The 16,630-nt window shown below is 37.9% G+C and overlaps 1 protein-coding gene across 4 annotated transcripts in view; it reads right to left on the bottom strand.

Annotated features, from left to right (window-relative positions):
- Positions 1-16,630, bottom strand: part of LOC150088259 (moesin/ezrin/radixin homolog 1-like) — a 706,511-nt gene that overhangs the window by 514,692 nt on the left and 175,189 nt on the right. The gene's annotated exons all lie outside the window — the stretch shown is intronic.

The following is a 16,630-nucleotide window of genomic DNA, read 5'->3' as shown; positions in this document are numbered from 1 at the left end:
AAGCAAAAAAAATAAATAAAAACATAAGCAACATACAACAAGCTGCTACTAATGCATTATAGACATACATTAAATGTGTTTTAGAAACATTTATCATTAACTGCAATTTAGTAGTTTATACTGTACATTTAGAACAAAAGCACAGTATAAAAAATCTTATTAACTCCATATTAATTTCTGCAATACACCAATACCCTCTAACAAAGTCACTAAAGAATCAAAAAATAATAAATCAATAGAAGAAATCCTTAATAAAATTAAACTAATAATTAATAGAATTAGACATCTAAAAAAAATTACAGAATACTGATACAAATTTAAGAAACCAGATTATGATCTAAAAATAAAGAGAAGAAATATGCATAGGATGCATATAACTTATCAGGCAACACAGATATAAGCTAATTTGTAATCAAGTCACAAAGCAGGATAGGCAAGAGAAGGCAGATTATGAGAAATCTTTTGGCAAAGGATGCAAATAAAAACAGCAAAAACTTCTTTACTTATGTAAACTATAGAAGGAAGGGGATTGATCAGGTTGGTGCATTTGATAATCGATGGTTCCGGAGTAATGATCCTAAATCAGATAGCTGAAAAACTGAACGAATATTTTGCATCTACATTCACACATTGGTCCTGGAGGCTATTGCAGACATTCTCTCAGACATGCCAGACAAGCTGTGCATGCAACCCGGGAGTCTAAAACGCTGATGGAACTGATATTCGGGTGACACTCAAGTCAAGTGGACCCAATTTCGTAGAGTCCGGACAGACTGTGTCAGACAAATCTTCTGCTTGCACCTTAATGATGGTGTGACTGTTAGTAATCCTGGGTATAACCTCCATGCGTCGGCGCACTATGGGTGTGCACCAACATAAGTAGGGGGTCGAGGTGTGGCGCACACACCACATGAAAGAATACCGGCCCTCTGTGTTACCAGGCAATACTAGGTGCTAGATGACTCTCATCAACCGGTGCAATACCACCACTTTGCTGATTGGAGGCTTGAAGTGGTGGAACCCATGTTTAGTCTTCAGAGCTACGTTTTGGTCACACTCGCCCAGCTCTTCCATCTTGCAGTATGATTGGTCTTTTGAGGTTATGACGAACACCATGCCGAGATCCAAACCTCCTTGCATTTCGAAGGTACAGCTCTAAAACAGTGTTCGCAGGCCAGCCGCTAGTTATAACACTAGACCGAACCTATTGGTAACTCTCTAGGAGGCTTCCGGATCAGCTAGTGTACCATCTTGCTACCTCTAATCTGCCAGATAGTGACTGGAGAGAGTCCCAGTAGTGTGTATGCAGTGGGAATTGGCGAAGCCAATTTATGTAAAGGATCTGGGTATATTCTTAACGTGTGCATGCCATATCCAAAAATTTCATTACTTCATACAGCAATCCCTCCCCCACCCCACCTTTTCTTACTATTGAATACACAACGAACTCTCAAACTAATAGAGCAAACATGCATGTGAAAAGATCTAAACCTCCCAAACATTTCCTAGTTCATTTCACAAATATAAGTGGTCTCAGTTCTAATCTCAATGATGTCCATTTCCACTTAGTCTGCCAAACCCCATGTACTTTTTCTGACAGAATCTCAGTTATCGGTTGATTCAACCACTGTTCATCTCAGTTGCCCAAACTATTCGCTGTACGATTCCTTTCACCTCAAAGGTGGTACTTGTGCATGTCCGTTCTAATATTCCCTGTCAGAAATTTGGTAATTTGGAATCTCCTCTTTTCGATCTTCTCTGGTTTAAAATCTTTCACCTGATTCTGTCAAATTCAACAGTTCTCTCTACCATTCTCCCAATTCCACTAATCACTGGAACTCTTTGACTTCCTCTCTTTGCAGCTTGACTTTCTCCAGTCCAACTTTCCTACCAGTGAGGTAATTTTCCATGGTGATTTTAATGTTCATAACTTCAGCTGGCTTCTGCTTTCTAGTCACATAGACTGAGCTGGTCGAGATTCTGAGGCTTTTGCAATTGCTAATGATCTCGCACAGATTGTTCATTTACCTACAAGAATGCTGAACAATCCAAACCATACAACCAACACGTTTGTTCTTTTTCTCACAAACAACCTTTCTAGGTACACGGTAGAAGTGGTTGGTCCTTTACGCACCTCAGATCACAAATTGGTGAATGTCTCTTCTGCAACGGAGCCTTCATCTCATGGTTATTTCCAACCTCGTGTAGTTTAGCATTAAAATAATACAAAATGGATGATTCCTATTCTTCTTTTCCTTGTTCGGATTACTGTTTTAAAACTTCTGATGTCTACATTTGCTAAGCATTCTGCTATCTTGCCAAAGTTGTTGGCCACAACTTCTGTCCATCTCTGCTCCCACCTTTGTCAAAACCAGATGGTTCTATTGTCATTTCAGCCAAGGATAAAGCTGAGCTGCTAGCATCCCATTTTTCTTCTAACTCATGTATTAATAATCTTGGTAAAACACCTCCCACCATTCTCACCATGCTCTGTACAATGCCTACCGTGGTCTTCCATCAAAAGGATGTCAGAAGCTTTTCGCCAAATCCTCCAGGTCCTGCTGGTATTTCTCCACTTGTTCTCAAAACCTGTACTCCTGAACTTACTCCTGTTCTTTGCTGCCTTTTTTCCACTTTCTTATTCCAAAGGTTTTTTTTCCTTCTGCTTGGAAATTCGCTCCTATCCAGCCAGCTCCTAAAAAGGGTGACAAATCCCTCCCATCCAATTATCGGCTAATTGCAATTACTTCTACTCTTTCTAAAGTAATGGAGAAATCAATTAATCGCAAATTCTTTAACTACCTAGAAACCTTCTGCCTGATCAACGATTGCCAGTATGGATTCGTCAGTGTCAATCCACTGGTGATATTCTGGCTTATGTTACCCATTTATGGACAAATTCAATGGAAACTTTCAGTGAAACACAGAATCTCTTCACATACTCAAAGGCTTTTAATCATGTTTGGCATAAAGGTCTTCTAAACAAGCTTCCATCTTATGGTTTGCCAACTGTTTTTTGTAGTTGGTTATCCAGTTTTCTTTCTGACTGCTCACTGAGGGTGATGGTAGATGGCGCTCTGTCTACTAACTTCTCCACTAATGCTGGTGTCCCCCAAGTTTCAATACTTTCCCCCACTCTTTTCCTCTTGTATATTAAGGACCTTCTTCCATTGACAAGAAAACCTATCCATAGGTTTATTGATGACAGCACATTGCATTCCACTTTCCAGTTTGAGAAACATTGCCCTGTTCAAGCAGCTTCAACTTCTCGAATATCCGCTACCAATTTCTTAAATGCCGATCTCAAGGTAATTCTCCAGTCAGACAAAGACAACTTAGTTGATTACAATCCTTCTAAAACTCAGTCCTGTTTTATATCTCACAACAAGGATTCTTCGGCTCTTATGCTTATCTTTGGTGACATTCCGATTTCTAGGCAAGATGATATATATCTCTTATGGGGATTACTCTGACTTCTAATCTCTCTCTCTCTCTCTCTCTCTCTCTCGGCACAAGTACATTACAAATATTGCTTCCTCTGCATCTAAAAAGCATGGTTTTCTCTTTCACTCTCGGCATTACTTTTCTTCCGAACAGCTGCTCACTCTGTATAAATCACAAATCCGCCCTACCATGGAATATTGTTCCCACATTTGGGGTGGTGCCCCCAAAACATCTCTCAGGCTTCTTGATTCCATTCAGAAGAGGGCAGTTAGGTTAATTAATGATTCATCTCTAAAAGAGTCTCTCCACTCTGTCTCATAGACATACTGTTTCTGCTGCATGCCTTTTCTACACATACTTCCACGGGCACTGTTCTTCGGAATTGGCTTCTATAATTCCTGCTCTCTCTTTCAAAACAGTCCGAAAACATGCTGCCACCAACCAACATCCATTTAATGTCCAACTTCAAACTCACTGAACCAACTTTTCATTTTCCTCATTTATTCATTCAACTGCTGTCTTCTGAAACAACCGTCCTTCATATTTTTTTCCTGAAAATTATCGACAGAAGTCAAATCTAATTTCAACAAATATCTTCTTTCGTCTTCTAAATTTCCAACCCATGCACGGTACTGAGTACTAGAGTTTCTAATACCTCTCGTGTTTGGCGTTCTCATAAAAAAACAAAACAAAAAAAAACACATGAGGAATTCTGTAGCGAAGTGGAGGACACAAGCTGATTCAATTCTAATACAGAGCTTAATGATTTGGGAATAAACTGAGGGCAAAGTGGAGGAGAAATTGTTGAAGACAAACATAAGAAAGGCACCACAGACTGGAAATGTGCAAATCTATCGCTAATTCCCAAAGGGGGGGGAGATCAAACGGTGAAATGAGAAATTACAGACCTGTAGTTTAACTTCTGTTTTAGGGAAAGTAATGGGGTCACTGGTTAAAGAATTACTGCAGGATCATCTAGACAAGACTGCAGTTACAGTTTAAGCACAGCATGAGTTTGTTTAAGGAGAAGTCTTGTTTAACCAATTTGATTGGAACACTTCGATTTCAGGAAAGCTTTTGATATTGTTGCAGATGAAAACCTAGTATACAAATTGGAGCAGTATGGCATTAAGGGCACGTTGCTACATTGGATGAAAAGGTGGTTGAGTGGGAACAGACAGAGAGTGATGATCAATGGACACTGCTCTTCATGAACTAATGATATTAGTGGAGTCCCCCAGGATTCAGTGTTGGGCCCATTGTTGTTTTGTATATTTATCAATGATATTGATGAAGGGATATCAGGCTTAATGTCCAAGTTTACAGATGATACAAAGGTTGGCAGGGTTGATAATGACAGTGTGCTACTGCAACATGATCTAGAAAAGCTGGGCAAATGGGAAACTGAAGTTTAACATTGACAAATGCAAAGTACTGCATATGGGTATAAGTAATCCCTGAGAAATGTACCAATTGTGTGGTACTATCCTCAGAGTGGTAGAGAATAAAAAAGATCCAGGGGCAATTGCGCAATCAAATATGAAATTTTTTGAGAAGTGCAGACAGGCTGCCAGAGCAAGCCATGGTGTCTTGTAAATGATATACAGGAATTTTGCAAGACAGGATAAGGAGGTGATTATCCCTTTCTATAAGGCAATGGGTAAGGCCATGCCTTGAGTACTGCATATTGGTCTGGTGCCCTCATTTTAGGAAAGTGTAGAGTTGCTGGAAAGAGTAGAGAATGGCAACAAGATTGGTGAGGGGTGTGAAGGGGTCCTCTTACCAATAAAGGCTTAAGTTCTGCAACAAACTTCCATCTGTCATTGTGGAATGATAGATGGAAGTTTGAAAATAAATTCAAGGAAGAACTGGACAAAAAGATACGTGTTGATTGTAATTTCTGTAGACTGTAATTTCAAGAAATATGTATGAAGAGGTTGTTCCAGAGAACAGAAGTTGAAAGAATAAGTAACAAGAAAAGTTGGTTGTGTGAGTTTGAAGTTGGACAGTAAAAGGAAGCTGTCTGGTTGTGGCATGTCTTCAGAATGGTTTGAAAGAAAAAGCAGGAATTATAGAAGCCAATTCAGAAGAACAGTTTTCAAAGAAGTATCTATAAAGAGGGCAGGCAGGCATGGGGGGGGGGGGGAGAAGAGAGAGATGGGTGGCAGCGTTTTTTAGCAGAGAGCAGAGGGACTTTGTTAGAGACAGATCATTAATTATCTGAACTGCTCTTTTCTGAATGGAGTCCAAAAGCCTGAGATCAGTTTTGTATCACTGTGCCATAAGTGTAAAATATTCCATAGTAAGGTCAATTTGTGATTTGTACAGATAGAGTAAGGAAGTGTTTGCAAGAAAAGTAACACCAAGAGAAAATGAGAAGACACCATTTTTTTGGTGCAGAGGAAGCAATATTTGTGACATGCTTATGCCAAAAGAGGTTAGAAGTGAGGATATGTGATCTTGCCTAGAAATAAGTGGCATCAAAAATAAGCACACAAGCATAATATCTAACACAGGACTGGGTTGTAGAAGGATTGAAATTAACTAAGTTATCTTAGCCCAACGGAAGAATTGCCTAGAGATCGGCATTTAGGGAATTGTTAGTGGATTAAGAAGATATCTGAGTAATCTGAGCAAGAGGAAAAATCCCATCAGCATTGAGCTTGCTCGAACCATTCAATTAGATCACCTCGCAGGTGCCTAGCCTCCAGATGCTGCAATTTGCAGAACTTAAGTCTTTCTTGGTAACAGCAACCCTTTGTTCACTCAGGGCAATGAGATTGGTGAGTGGAACAAAGGTTTGCTGTTACCAAGAAAGGCTTAACTTCTGCAAATTGCAGTGTCTGGAAACTAGGAACCCGCGAGGTGATCTAATTGAAGTGTATAAGGCCTTGAATGGTTTGAGCAAGCCCAATGCTGATGGGATTCTTCCTCTTGCTCAGTTTACTTACCTGAGGGGACATAAATTCAAATTGAAGAAAGACAATTGTAGAATAGATGTGTAGAAATTTGCTTTTAGCCAGCAGGTGATTAATAGTTGGAACAGAATGCTAAAGTTAAAGCTATTTTTTGCAGGGAAAGGTTTCTCAAACTGAAAGGTGGAATGTAATGTACTATCATCAGCAAAACTATGGATACGATTTCTTGTCAATGGAAGAAGGTCATTAATACACAAGGGGAAAAGAGTGGGGGAAAGAAGTAAACCTCGGCGAATACCAGCATTAGTGAAGAAGTTAAAAGAGAGAGAGCCATGTATCGTCACCAAGCAGTCACATAGAAAACTATATACCTAATTACAAAAATCAGTTGGCAAACCAAAATATGGAAGCTAGATGGCTTTTAAGCAAAATATGATTAAAAACCTTCAAAATGTCAAAACAAACAAAGCAATTTTTTCCACTGAATTTTTCCATAGATGGGTATAAATGGAAATCATGTGCAAGAACTGCAAAGCAACGGGCATAAACTAGCAGGAGTGCTTTGGACGCGGGAAAGAACTAAAGACGGCACTTATAATTAAGGCTTAACAAAATGTGAAACTTGTGCAATATTTGTGGATTTTTCTGGAACAGGACATAATACAGCCAAGGGGGAATTAGGCCAACTAAGCATTCTGATGGCCATTTACGAGAGTTTGATGACTAGAGTAGATTCCCTTGAAATTAAAATAGGAGTACATCAAGCTCTTAGTGTCCAGGTCAACACCAGGACTCACATTTATAGTAGTGGTAGTGGCATGTGATGCAAGAAAGCAAGTGTATGAGTTTATGCAGCACCAGCCAAAAAAAAAAAAAAAAAAAAAATATCACACCATTCCCTCCAAATGCCTGTCCAGTTCCTCCTTAAATTTATTCAACCTATCAACTTCCACAACGACAGATGGAAGTTTGTTCCCACAATTAACCACCCGCTGGCTAAAGGCAAATTTCCACACATCTATTCTACATCTGTCTTTTCTTAATTTGAATTTATGCCCCCTTAGGTTCGTAATCTGAACAAGTGGAAGGATCCCATCAGAATTCAGCGTGCTCAACCCATTCGAGGCCTTATACACCTCAATCAGATCACCGCGCAGGTGCCTAGTCTACAGCCACTGCAATTTGCAGAACTTAAGCCTCTCTTAGTAAGAGGATCCCTTCATTCTCCTCTTGTTGCCCTTCTCTGTACACACTCAAGTAAATCTACATCCTTCCTAAAATGAGGCCTACAGACCTGGACACAGTACTCAAGGCGTGGCCTGTTGCCTTATACAGAGGGACAATCAGCTCCTTCTCCCTGCTAGCAAAATTCCTATATATCATTGACAAAACCCCATGACCTGCCCTGGAATCCTGTCTGTATTGCTCAGAAAACTTTACATCTGACTGCACAATTACTCCCAGGTCTTTTTCGTTTTCTACCACTTTAATGTAGTACCACACAGTTGGTACATTTCTCTGGGTTACTTCTACCCAGAATGGAACAAAGGGTTGCTCTTACGAAGAAAGGCTTAAGTTTTGCAAATTACAGAGCCTGGAGACTAGGCATCGGCGAGGTGATCTGATAGAGGTGTATAAGGCTTTGAATGGCTTGAGCATGCTCAATGCCGATGGGATTCTTCCTCTTGCTCAGAATAATCACCTGAGAGGGCATAAATTCAAATTGAGGAAGGACGGATGTCGGATAGATGTGCGGAAATTTTCCTTTAGCCAGCGGGCAGTTGGTTTGTGGAATAGACTTCCATCGCTTGTTGTTGAAGTTGATAGCCTAAACAAATTTAAGGCTCAGCTGGACAGGTATTTCGAATGAATGGAGGGGTGAAATGGGAGTAGTGGTTTGTTGTTTTTTTTTTTTTGGCTGATGCTGAATAACTTGCTTTCTTGCATCATATGCCTCTACTAATGCTAATGCTAATACCCATATGCAGTACTTTGCATTTGTCAAGGTTAAACTTCAGTTGCCACTTCTTAGCCCATCTGCCCAAATTATCTAGATCCTGTTGCAGTAGCACACTGCCGTTATTGTCATTAACAACCCTGCCAACCTTTGTATCATCTGCAAACTTCGACATTAAGCCTGATATACCTTCATCAATATCACTGATAAATATATAAAACAACAGTGGACCTAACACCAAATCCTGTGGGACTCCACTAATAACATTAGTCCAAGAAGAGCAGCACCCATTGATTACCACCCTCTGTCATCTCCCACTTAACCATCCTTTTATCCATTGTAGCAACTTACCCTTAATACCATTCTGCTCCAATTTGTACAATAGTCTTCCATGCACAACAGTATCAAAAGCTTTCCTGAAATCCAAATATATGATATCAAAATTATTTTTTGCATCCAGTTCCTTTGTAACCACATCATAATATCCTATCAAATTTGTCAGACAAGACTTTCCCTTAACAAACCCATGCTGTGTCTGAACTATTGCTGCAGTCTTGTCTAGATGATCCTGCAATGCATCTTTAACCAGTGACTCCATTATTTTATCCGGAACAGAAGTTAAACTAACTGGTCTGTAATTACTCGTGTCACCCTTCAATCCCCCTTTGTGAATTGGGGATACATTTGCACATCTCCAGTCCATGGGAACCTCCCCTGAGTCCAAGGATGCTCTCATAATTATGGCTAAGGGTTTGCTTAGTTGCTTTGCCGCCTCCTTTAATATAAATGGATAGATCCCATCCACCCCAGGTGCTTTTCTTATGTTTAACTTCAACAATTTCTCCTCCACTTTGCTTTCAGTTATTACAAAATCATTAAGTATCCTGCTACAATTTGTGCATTAGGCTACCCAACAGCCATCTCTAAGGCAGAATGTGCTTGTGCCACAGTAGGTGATTATTGATGGTGGCTCTATTGTTACTGAAATAGGAAATATGTTGTGCAAGTTGAATAGGAGGAATAGATCCAGTGTATAACTGCCAGACACAAAAGTAGATGACATTGTAAACCACATATCTTTTGATATGTGAGATACTGTTGTGCACGTTGGCTCCAATGATATTAAGAGTAGGAGATCTGAGGACTTACTTGACAAGTAAAGGGCACTGTTGGGCAAAAGTCGGGAGGTAGGATCGAATTTGAAAGTGTCTACAATTCTACCCAGAACTGTAGGAGGCGGAAATATGCTGAGAGCCTTGTCAATCAATTTGACAGAGGAAAGAATGTGCAAGGCTCATGGCGTAGAATTTTTCTCGGCATGGCCTGTGTGTTTGTTAACAGGAGAGACAGTTTTTACAGGGATGGGATACATTTAATAAAATGGGTTGAAAGGATATTTGCAATGCTATTGAAGCAGTGATAGGTGGATCGGAAACTGCTAGCTTGGGAGGATAAACACACTCAGATAGTCACACTCTGGCAGGATCTACCAGAGTGACTATCTTAAATTACTGGTGTACCTGGTCTGCCTACACAGGGCGAAGTGCAGGGAACATCGGGCCTGAGTAGAGGTCTGGTGGCTAAATTGCCAGAGGAACAATGATACACAACACTACATATAAACGATACCCATATACTTTTAAATCTCTGGCCTTTACAGTGTTCTGTATCAAAGACAATATATACCACACAGACATGGGAGAAACCCCTGGTGCCGTTTGACCCTAAACACACTTTACACTTTTGAAATGAAATGATTCAGAAAGTAATAATTAAATGAACCAGGATGAGCAGCAGTTAAGGCAATAACAGACTGTCAGAAAAGCTATGTGGGGTTTGGCAGACTCTAGGTGGAAATGGACATTAATCAGACTGGAACTGAAACCATGTATATTTGTAAAACGAATGAGTAATTTTTTAGACATTTAGATCTTTTCACAGATAATGCACATCAATATATTTCTTTTCATCTATTCAATTTTAATAGGGCCATTTCTCATTTAAAAATAATTTTTTTGTTATAAATAAAAAATCTTCATGATATATTCCATATGCTAAAGTCTATTGCAGAGAAGCAAAAGAATATTAAAAATCATAATAAAAACAAGCTTCTATCATAGGATATTATAAAATTTCAGAAACCAGTTACAAAAAAAGCTAGAAACTATAGCTACAGCTATTGAGGGTATAGCTACTTTATTAAGAATAGCTTAGCTATCTTAGAAGGTAAAAAATCGAAGGCAATGGAATATAATGAGTTTCTCAAGAATGATCCTGATATAGGATTAGATGGAGAATATTTAGAAGCTAATGAATTAAAGATGCCTAGTGAATTGATACTAACAGTAACAATACCTGAAATAGAAGAACTAAATAAAAGATTAATTGCTAAACTAAAATCCTAAAAACATTTTTCAATGTGTCTATTCTAGAGATACTTCACCTAATAAAAAATAAATAAATTTTAAAGTAGTATTGTTAATCTAGATTCAATTACAGGATATGGCATTCATTGTGTATGTTATTACAATAAAAAGAAAGAAAAGGTGGAAAGAAAAGACAGATTAAGTCTCTTGATGATAAATATCTCGTCAATAAAGAAACTGATCATTTAAGAAAATATAAGAAGGTTATTAGCTTAATATCAACAGCATTAGAATATAAAGGATCAGATTACTATACGTAAACATGGATAGAATCCAGAAAAAATTAGAAATGAGTACTGCATCAAAGATAGCTGGAAATGCTAGCATTGAGTTAAGAAATCCAATTGTAGAAATTGTAGATATTTTCCTGAAAAATTATGAACTCACTCAGGATGAACGTAGCCAATTGTATGAATTATATCTTAAATAAATATAATTTAAATAAATGACATATCTATCTTATAAAGTATACTTATCTGATAATCAAAATAAAAAATTGCTAGTGCATACAAAAATAAGCAAACTATTGGGGGGGGGGGGGGTTTGATAAAACTAAACCCGCTAATTCTAATTTACAATTAACTCAGAAACAAATTAATCATATTAATAAATCACAAAAAAAGATGTAATATTACTTTAAGTAAATGTCAGTTACAACAAACTGGAAGGTTTCTTAAATTTTTATTAACTACATTACCTGCTATAGCTAAAGGAGCTCTAGGTACATTAGGAAGTACTGGGCTAACTAAAGTTGTAGATAAATTAAGTGGTAAAGGATGTAAAAAATAAAAAAAACTTTTAAGCAATTTTGACACAGCAAAATATATGAAAAATGTAAAAGGTTTTCAAGGTGTCAACTCTAGAGATACTTTACCTAATAAAAAATAAATAAATCTAAAAGTAATACCACTTTTAGATTTTAGATTTGTAATTTTGTTAACCTAGATTCAATTACAGGAAATGGCACTCACTGGGTATGTTATTACAATAAAAAACCTAAACAGGTAGAATATTTTGATTCATTTGGATTTCCTCCACCTGAAGAAGATAAAAACTACTTAAAAACTTCAAATAAAGAAATAGCATACAACTCAAGTCAGTTACAAAAATCAGATTCACTTTTATGTGGTTATTATTGTATGAAATATATCAGACTGAGAAATAAAAATAAATCATGTTATGTATTGTATTCATTTAGTAACACCTAGTGATTTAAATGAGAAATAGGTAGGTGGTGATATTGTTAGCTTGTTGTAAGATAAGATTAATCCTCCAGAAATGCAGAACTCTAGGGTAAACAGTATAACTACTGCAGACCCTTCACAAAATTAAAAGAGATTATCTAGAAGAGATAAAGGAATTAATATAGTTTACGGATATAAAGGAATTAATAGAAAGCTGTAAGAAACATGATATTTCATATAGTAAAACTAAAGATATATGCTCAACGTCATATAGCAGATTAAGAGTTGTTAAATGATTCATATACTATAGAAAACCCAGCTTTTGAAGAATGTGTAGATAGATGGATGATAAAGCCTATAAGTAAAGCTAAAAAGTGATTTGCATTAGGTGTTGACAAAACTTCTATATTAAATACAATGAATATTTACTGCTTAAAGTATAAAGATAAACAAAAACTAAGACTAGAAGAAATATAATGAAAGGTATTTATAGTGTATGTGGAGCAAAGAAAAGTTTCTTAAAAACATTTTTCTTTGCCTAAAGCATCTGTATAACAGCTTAAAGAATCTATATTATAATCCCTTAACAAGTTATTCAGATATTTTAGAAGTAGAAAGAAAAACAAGTCTACCCGTAAAAGAAACAAAAGAACTTTTACATGAGCAAGATGAATAAACAAAACATAAACCACTGAAAAGAAAGTTTAAAAGAAGGGGTCTATGTTAGTAATACACATGATCAATTTCCAGCAGACTTGTATTCTTATGCAAGAATACAAATCATTTAATAATAACGCTAACTACATATTAACAGTCATAGATGTGTTTTCTAAGTATGCATGGGTTATACCTATTAAGAAGAAAACAGGATGAGATATATAAAATTTTTCAGATTATATTTACAGAACAAATTCCTGAAAAAAATAGACTCGTACAGGTACTGAAGTTATAAATAAACAAATGCAATAGTTTTTAAAAAATATATAACTTTCATTGCTTTAGCATTAGCATAGGCATATAATGCAAGCTTATACAGCATCAGCCAAAAAAAAAACAAAACCCCTCCCATTTCACCCTTCCATTTGTTCGAGACACCTGTCCAGCTAAACCTTAAATTTATTTAGGATATCAACTTCAACAACAAAAGATGGAAGTCTGTTCCACCAATCAACTACCCACTGGCTAAAGGCAAATTTCTGCACATCTATTCTACAACTGCCTTTCCTCAATTTGAATCTGTGCCCCCGCAGGTTCTTAATCGAAGCAAGAGGAAGAATCCCATCAGCATTCAACAGCTTGCTCAACACGTTCAAGGCCTTATACACCTCAATCAGATCACCTCACAGGTGATCTGATTGAGTCTTTCTCAATAAAGTCTTTCTTGGTAAGAGCACCCCTTTGTTCCCCTCACCAATCTTGTTGCCCTTCTTTGTACTCGTTCTAGCAACTCTACATCCTTCCTAAAATGAGTATTTTAGGAAGGATCCAGACCTGTAAATAGTACTCTAGGTGTGGCCTGACCATTACCTTGTATAACGGGATAATCACTTCCCTGTCCCTTCTAGCAAAATTCCTATATAGCATTGACAAGACTCCATGACCTGCCCTGGCAGCATGATTGCACTGCACAGCAAACTCCATATTTCACTGCACAATAACCCCCAGGTCTTTTTCACTTTCCACTTCCCTGAGTGTAGTACCACACAGTTGGTACGTTTCTCTTCAGTTATTGCTATCCATTTGCAGTACCTTGCATTTTTCAATGTTAAAATTCAGTTGCCACTTCTCAGCCCATTTGCCCAACTTATCTAGATCCAGTTGGAGGAGCACACTGTCTTTACTGTTGTTAACAACCCTGCCAACCTTTGTATTATCTGAAAACTTGGACATTAAACCTGATATACCTTCATCAATATCACTGATAAATACAAGAAACAACAATGGGCCCAGCACCGAAACCTGGGTAATCCACTAATAATATTAGTGGATTTCCAGGGAGCAGCAGCCTGGAAAACAAGATGTAGGGTATTTCGGAGATGGCTGGGAGTCATTGCGATACAAGTAAACACATGGGTGTTAGGGTAGCTAAGAACAGGAACAGGTGCATGAATACTTGCATGTACACCAATGCTAGAAGTTTGGTAAATAAATTTGATGAATTTGAGATATTGCTCAAAACATCAAAGGCAGTTATTGTTGGCAGAGACATGGTGTCACACAGATAAAAGGAATGCAGAACTGGAATTTGGGGAATACATGTGTACAGGCAGGATAGACAGGATAGGAAGGGAGGAAAAGTTATGCTATTAGTTAAGAAACAAAAAATCAAAGGAAGTGAAGCCAGTCGACATCCCTGGACAGTGCAGTGTCGAGTCAGTTTGGTGTGACAGGCATTGGGAGATCAAAATTGAGAGTACGAGTGTGTTATAGGCCTAATGACACTGATGAGTATAATAAGAAACTGTACAGGGAAATGGAGTGGGCAGTAAATCATAGTCTTATAATGGGGGATTTTAATTTCCCAGATATTGACTGGAATTTGTGGTTTGGTCACTCACACACTAGCAAGGCTTTTGTGGATTTATTGGATGATTGTTTTTTACATCAGCATTTTCGCGAGGCAACTAGAGGGAGTAATATTCTTGATCGGATTACCAGTAGTGATTCTTCATGCATTAAGAATCTGCAGATAAAGGAACCACTAGGAGGAAGTGATCACACTGTGCTCAAGTGGGATTTACTGAAAAAGGTAACTACCAACAGGGGTAAAGGGGCCAACTGATGATGTTATAAACAGCAAATTCAAAATGGGAAGCATTCAAAGAATTAATCTTGGAAGTTACTAGGCTTTACATACAAACTAAGAAATATTGTTCAAGGTTTAGGCCTAAATGGATGTCAGCTAAACTAATGAGATATATGGCAGAGAAGAAGAAAAATGCATGGGATATATGGGTGACATGGAAGCCTGTGATAGATATAAGCTGGACTATAACCAAGTCACAAAGGAGATTAGGCAGGCGAAGGCAGATTATGAGAAATCCTTCGCAAAGGATGGAAAGAAAAACAACGAAGAGTTCTTTACCTATGTAAACTCTAGAAGGAAAGGGATGAATCAGATTGGTCCACTGGATATTGAGGGTTCAACTGTTGATGATCCTGCTCAGGTGGCTAACAAACTAAATGAGTATTTTGCATCTACATTCACCCATGAGGAATTATTCATGGAGGGGGATGCCAGATGTGAGTTAAATTCTGGCAGTGAGCAAGATGATTTTGTAATAACTGAGAGGAAAGTGGAAGAGAAATTGTTGAAGATAAACATAAAAAAGGCACTCGGGGTGGACGGGATCTATCCAGTTATATTAAAGTAGGCAGCAAAGGATAAGCAAACTATTAGCCATAATTATGAGAGCTTTTTTGGAGTCGGGGAGGTACCCATGGACTGGATATATGCAAATGTGACCCCAATTCACAGAGGAGGAGGATCAAAGGACAACACAAGTAATTATAGACCTGTTAGTTTGAATTCAGTTCCAGAGAAATTAATGGGGGCACTGGTTAAAGAAGCACTGCAGGTTCATCTGGACAAGAAGGTTCATCAAGAAGGACAAGAAGAATTCAGTTCAAGCTCAGACACAGCATGGTTTTGTTAAGGGAAAGTCTTGTCTGACCAATTTGATTGGATACTATAATGTGGTCACAAAGGAACAGGATGCAGATAATAACTTTGATATCATAAATTTGGATCTTAGAAAGGCTTTTGATACTGTTGCACATGGAAGACTGCTGAACAAATTGGAGCAGTGTGGCACTGGAAGCAAATTGCTGCTATGGATAAAGGGATGGTTGAGTGAGAGAAGCCAGAGAATGGTAATCAAGGGACACTGCTCATCATGGGCTAATATTATTAGTGGAGTCCCTCAGGGTTCAGTTTGGGTCCATTGTTGTTTTCTGTATTTATAAATGATACTGATGATGGTATATCAAGCTTAATGTCCACGTTTGCAAACAATATGAAGGTTGGCAGCATTGTTAAGGACAATAATAACAGTACACTGCTGAACCAGGATCTAGAAAAGCTGAGCAGATGGGCTGAGAGGTGGCAAATGAAGTTTAACATTGACAAATATAAAATACTACATATGGGAAGCATTAACTCCAGAATGACGTACCAACTCTGTGGTACTATACTGAGAGTGGTAGAGAATGAAAAGGACCTGGGAGTAATTGTGCAGGCAGATATGAAGTTTTCTGAGCAGGGCAGACAGTCGCAAGAGTAGCTCATAGTGTTTTGTCAATGATATACAGGAATTTTTCTAGCAGGAATAAAGAGGTGATTATCCCCTTGTATAAGGCAATGGTCAGGCCACACCTTGAGTACTGTATATAGGTCTGAAGACCACATTTTAAGAAGGATGTAGAGCTGTTGGAATGAGTACAGAGAAGGGCAACAAGACTAGTGAATAGAACAAAGGGTTGCTCTTACAAAGAAAGGCTTAAATTTTGCAAATTACAGTTTCTGAAGACTAGGCACCTGCAAGGTGATCTGATTGAGGTGTATAAAGCCTTGAATGGTTTGAGCATGCTAAATGCTGATGGGATTCTTCCTCTAGCTCAGAATAATCACCTGAGAGGGCATAAATTCAAATTGAGGAAAGAAAGATGTAGGATAGATGTGCGGAAGTTTGCCTTTAGTCA

Source organism: Mastigoproctus giganteus, chromosome 3, assembly GCF_048544385.1.
Source record: "Mastigoproctus giganteus isolate SK-2022 chromosome 3, ASM4854438v1, whole genome shotgun sequence".
Classification (NCBI taxonomy): domain Eukaryota; kingdom Metazoa; phylum Arthropoda; class Arachnida; order Uropygi; family Thelyphonidae; genus Mastigoproctus; species Mastigoproctus giganteus.
The sequence above is the reverse complement of the archived record's forward strand: the minus strand, read 5'-3'. Positions and strand labels throughout refer to the sequence as shown.